Below are 6,097 nucleotides of genomic sequence, written 5' to 3' on the forward strand. Positions count from 1 at the left end.
TCCAAGATTTCACTGTTATATAATAGATCCAGTATAAATTTTACTTGCCAAGCTTAATATTAATTTCTGGGCTTATTTCAGAGAAAAACTGTCAAAGGTATCGAGTGAAAAAGGCATTGTCAAAAGTATTTGGTAAAAAAAGGCCACCAAAATTCAACTGTCATGCAGGTGGGAAGTAGTTTTCCTGATAACAATATAACTAGGCAACAATTTTTTCTACAGAATATTTGCATATTTTTTAACACTACAAAGATATTGATTACATGATTTTTTCCTTCTCAGAGACACTCATTGCTGTTTTATGTAACTCAAGAACTCAAAAATGTATTATTCTAGTGAAGTATAGGTTTACAAGGTGAGTTTTAGAAACTAGGATATTTTGTATATCATTGAAGTTTTGTGGAGTAACTTAAAAATTCTTTTTAGGATACTCAACAAATGCACTTTATTTGCCAATCATGAGATTTGTTGTACATCAAAGAACATGGCTGGATATATGGAATATTAGAAGACAAGTATGAATTCACCAGCCATTGTTAATACAACTTTACTATTCTTGCTCCTCTGTTCTTCCATGGTTATCAGATAAAGAGCAGAGGTAAGCAGACCCCATTCAGGCACAGTTTCATTTTAGTTCACTGTAATTCTTACAAAGCTCATCTCTATTTAATTGCTAATTCTAATTATAAAGTAAACCCTGGGTTGACTCTTATTTTCCCTACTACCAAGATTCTGTCTAAATTTAATTTGTTCCTCTTTTAAGTGCAATTTACCTTTAAACTTTCATTTTTAAATTAAAAAAAATAATAATGCCCTGGAAACCTCTTTAAGACTGCATATATGACATATTATGGTCAAGCTCAAATGTCATCTATCTAGCTACCTCACTTTTTCTACAATGAGGACTTTACTCAGAAGATCAGTCTTTGTCTTCACGGATTAACCAAATGTCAATGGCCCAGCAGTGTTCTTTAACAATTGAAGAACAAGGAAGTTCATGCATCATAAGAATGTTAAGATAACCAAATCTTGAACAAGTGAGACATCCAGGGCTGCTGCTCCTTCTCAAACATGCTGGTGTCTGCAATACTGTGCCCTAGTGTCTGAAAATTAGCAGATTTACAAATGTTAATAAAATGAAGGTGGATGGAGATGCGAAGGAACAGTCTTATTATCTAGTTTGGTATCCCTCCACTGCTGCATTCATAAAATGAATACCAATGCTTCAGTAGATGTGGAGAACAGATCAGCCTACCTCCCACCCATGTACCAAAGGTCCCTGTGGGGATACTTGTATTTGGAGGCTGCAGGAACATCCACGTTAGAATTCCACATAATTGAATTTAAATCCTGTCTCTGAGATGAAACTTTTCTTATCCTCAATACAATGTCACTAGTGTATCTACTTTACAGTGTTGTGAAGATTAAATGAAGTAAAGCATCTACACGCACTTAACACATGGCAAATGTTTGATTAGGTAGACAGATGGATAGACAGATAGACAGATTTCTTTCAAAGTGCAAAAGGCTCAGCTTACTTCTAGGGGATAGCTATGATGTAGGTCAACAGGAGCGCACAGCAGCACACTTGAGTCTTATGGGATAACTTGGATTGTCCTATCTGCAAGAACTCTCACCACGGAAGTGTAGAGAACTTAACAGGAAGAAAGCAAAATCAAGCAATTAATATTTTCTGTAGTAGACATTTCATAATCATAGTGTAGCATAAAAATCTGTAGTGAACATTTCAGCAAAAGAACCACAACACTCCCAGCATCTCTCAAAATTGTATAAAACCATTAGCTGCCTTGTCAGAAACTATCTGCTGACATTATAGCATTGAAAAACTGATTTTACCTTCAAGCTCTGAGTTCATGGGTCTTTGAGGCTGCTCCAAAAACTACCATAAAGTCCAGACCTATCACCTAGAAGTCATACACTGCTTCCAGGCACACAGAGAGGAAGGCCTCAGCATCCCTTTTCATACCACCTCCCATTTCGGCTCTCCTCAGTAATTTCTAATGGCGCTTCCTTCTCTGAGGCAGACATGAAAGCAGATTGGAACAGACTCCAAAACTCAGGCTGCCTTTCCTGCTACTCACCATATAGCTGCGTAGGCAATACTGACAGCACAGAGAGCCAGGCCCACTGTGGACCCTTACTGAGTGTTTGTTGAATGAATGTGCGTCACTATGGTCATTGGGACCAGACCCAACCAGTTGTGAATCATGGCCTAGCCCTTTACCTTCTTGGAATTCTGTCAAAGAGGGACTCTAATCTAATTAGGGAATCAATACCTAGAAAATATCAGAGCTGTTTCAGCCATGCTTTTTTGTTCAAGGTTATTATTCTGTGGCATTTTAATGCCTTCAAATGACATATAAACAATAGTGATGTAATGAAACAACCTAAAATTAATGAACAGATTGATGTGACTTAATACATGATACACAGACTCAGAAAGTAACATAAAACAAATATGGAAAGTTACCAGTGTTTTTTTTTTTTTTTTTCAAACAATAAACTAACATAAAAGAGACAGAAAGACCTTTAGAAAGGACAAGTACATTTAATATAATTTTGAAAATCTTCTTTCTGAGACACTTATTTTTAAAATAATAAAGTTTAAGTTAAATATAACAACATCAAAACAACTTGCAAAGTTAATGTCTTAATTGGGGCAAAATCAAATTTAGTTATCTTGGACCCTGATGGGCTCCTCCATCTCTCCCTGTAGGGAGTGGAGAATGAAATGATGCATGCCAAATCAATCTCCCTAATTGCTTTGGTCACTATCACATGCAATTTGGACAAGTCTTGCTAAATAACATCCAAAGGCCAAAAAAGATATGACATTGAGAGTAACCCAGCTCCATGGCTTCCCTCATGCTAGTGTGATTTGAAGGACAATGGTCTGTTTCGCAAATGCTGAAGGTGTAGAAGTACCACAATGTATGAAAATATTCACAAACGTCTGGAAAGTCAGAGCTGGAAGCAACCTTAGAAGATTACTAATCCTATCTTCCTTCTGTAGACAAGGAAAGTATTCGGTTTGACTCCCTCTCTGTGTACCTGTAACAAGAGATTTTTATCTTTGTAGCAGTAATCATTGACTTACTGTGGTATCTATATGTAATGTAGATAGTGTAAATTAATGAGATGTGTGTATCTATATGCTGCATATTATAGTATCATCGACACATCTTTTCTGTCCTTTTCTCTGCCTCCCCCGACTCACAAACACAATCAACCCTTGTTTGAAATTTTTAACCATTTTATTCAGATATGTGATTCTGAACTTGTCAGGAACTCAATCTGACTTCATTGAATTAAATTACAGAAGAAGGTTCAAATAATCCCCATATTTTGAATTCACAGCAGTCTCAGTGATTCTTTTCAATTCTGCTTGGACTCTTCATTCGGTCTGTGTCCAGGCTATAATTTGGGGGGTACGGATCTTGTAGCGCTGCCTGGAGAGCATATGTAGGAATTTTCGTTGTCTCCACCAGGCTGGCTCAGTAGCATCTGCAGAGCAACACTGCCATCTGCTGTGAAAACCTTCAAAGCAACTAAGAAAAATCTGCCAAGTACTTGTATTTGCGATGCCTTTGTTCTTCAAAACGCAAATCAAACTGCAATTAATCAACGTTTATTAAAATTAACTCTAACACATTCATTAACTTTTAAGGGAATTACAAGGCATGTGGCATCACTGAATGTCTACATGAAGTGTTCTCTCCAGGAGAGAGAACAACACTAATAGGATGGGAGGCTCTGAATTGGGGGACCCCAGATGCTAAAGTGCTGGGTTGCTTACACACACAAAAAATTCTTAATGTGCCTTTTAGTGAGGTCTGTAGAAGCCTTAGACTGAAACCACACATTACGTGTCAAATGTGCTTATCCTACTGCAGTCTACAAATCGTGTTACCCCAACCTTTCTCGGAAAAAGACATTCTGACCAAGACTCATAATTTAAGAGATCTGAGATGTCATTGAAGAATGTGTCCTCAGAGAGCAGGAAGTCAGAGTATTGATGAGTTATGTCTCTGTGCCACCTTAATCTTATCTATTGAAAAACTGATAAATATGTTTAAACTTCCTCAAGGGATTAACCTCCATAGTATCCTCAATACCTTATAAAACAAGAACCAAACTTCAGACTTTCTCCCTCCTACACATGGAAATCTATTTTTGTAGACCTACAGAAAGATTTGTATTTCTCTTTATTCTACGAAGTAAAATATTCAAAGATCTGAACATAAAAGAATAAACTGCGGGAGGTGGACAGAGCAGGAATAGGAAGAACAAGGTGGCTTTTCGTTGGTTTGGGGTTTTTTATTTGGCTTTTGCAGGCATGAGACGTTATACAACAGCGCCACTCTAGGGTTTTATGTGGAATAACAGGCAGCTTTCGCCAGTGCGATTTTCCTCTTGGGGCCTGTTTTTTTTACAGAAAATTATGCAAAAAGTTAACCTGGCACAAAATGTAATAGCATTTTTGTTTTTGTCTGTTTCATTTCGTTTTTAAGGTGCAAAGAGTCTTAAAACATTATGCTGAGATATCAGAACTTACTATTTTATGAGTCAGAAGATGATGACTAATCTTTCAGATGGCCTGAGTCAACTACTAATCATGCGTGTGCTCTTGGGCAAATTCCAGTAGCCTCCCTGGGTCTCACGTTCCCATCTGTAAAATGAATGGGTTGGTCTATAAATCTGCACCATTCAATATGGTGGCCAGTTGTCACAAGTGGCTATTTAAAATTAAATTTAGTTTAATTAAAAGTAAATAAGATTAAAAATTCACTTCCTAAGTCACATTAGTCAAATTTCAAATGCTTAGTAGCCCCATGTGGCTAGTGGCTATTGAATTGGACAGCACAGATGCAGAATATTTGCATCATAGCCGAAAGTTCTATTAGCACTGACATAGCTAAAATGTATGTTTCTTACCAAACATCATTTACATGCTTATATCAAAAATATTTTAGGAACAAATTTAATAAAGGTGAACCATACAAACAACAACCATTTGAAAAGCAAAATAGAAGAGAAAGAAAGGGACAGAGAAAGAAAATGAAGTCTGGATTCCAGGCTTCCTGCCACATTCATTGCTGCTATCTGATAAGCGATTCGTGTTTTAATTCCAGTCTTCAAACCAACTCATCTGCAAAATGAGGAGAAATCAAGTGCCTGCATTCATAGTCAGCATTACAAACAAGGGAGGACCTAATGTGCAGCATAATTTTTCAATGGTGACATCTCAGGAAAGAATTTGCTGACAATTCCGTGTTCGCTTGTGGAGCACAGCCCACACAGCAGGCTGCCTGGTTTTCTTAAGGGCATTTAGGTGATTTTCTACCATTATACACTGAAGGTGCTCCTAACACATCAGTTATGGCTTGGATATTACAGCAACTCCAGCACAACTTGGACTGTCACAGTGGACCTTGGCCACACTCCAGAGAGCAATGTGCTTGGGAACTGACAGCACGCTGCAGAGGTCTTGCTGATGGTATGTGCATATCCTCTGATTGGAGCCACAGCATGACACCTGGGTTGCACAAGTCTGCATCACAAAACCACTCTGCTGGTTCTAAAGCCACAAATGCTTGGCTCCATCCAGCACATGTCTCTGCCAAGGATCTGGCCAGCAGTCAAATCTGCGGCAGTTAGCTTTCTCCAATGTTCCCTTCTGTAAGAGCAGGAGGTGTGGGAAGGGAGCAATCATGAGTGTGATATGATGAAAATCTGGGGCTCATTCCTCAGTATTCAATACCCTGAGGGAAGCCTGATGTAGATGTCTAGATCATTTCTAGTTCCCTCCTGAAAATGCCATAAGGACTCCCATGGCTTGGAGCATGATGGCTTTAAAAGGGTGGGGTGAAGTCAATATTATTCACTTTCTCCATGCCATCAAGCCATCATCTGTAATGTGATATAGAATGCAGACATCAACAAGGTGTTGTCCCCCTTGCCCCTTCCCCAGGAAATCCCTCTTAACCTTTCTGGATTACAGCCAGGCTGAACACCATGTTTCCTACAACCCAGCAGGGCTGAATTTGGCAAGTGTGAAGAATAGGGCCTTGCCAGG

Source organism: Colobus angolensis, unplaced genomic scaffold (assembly GCF_000951035.1).
Source record: "Colobus angolensis palliatus isolate OR3802 unplaced genomic scaffold, Cang.pa_1.0 Scaffold108, whole genome shotgun sequence".
Classification (NCBI taxonomy): domain Eukaryota; kingdom Metazoa; phylum Chordata; class Mammalia; order Primates; family Cercopithecidae; genus Colobus; species Colobus angolensis.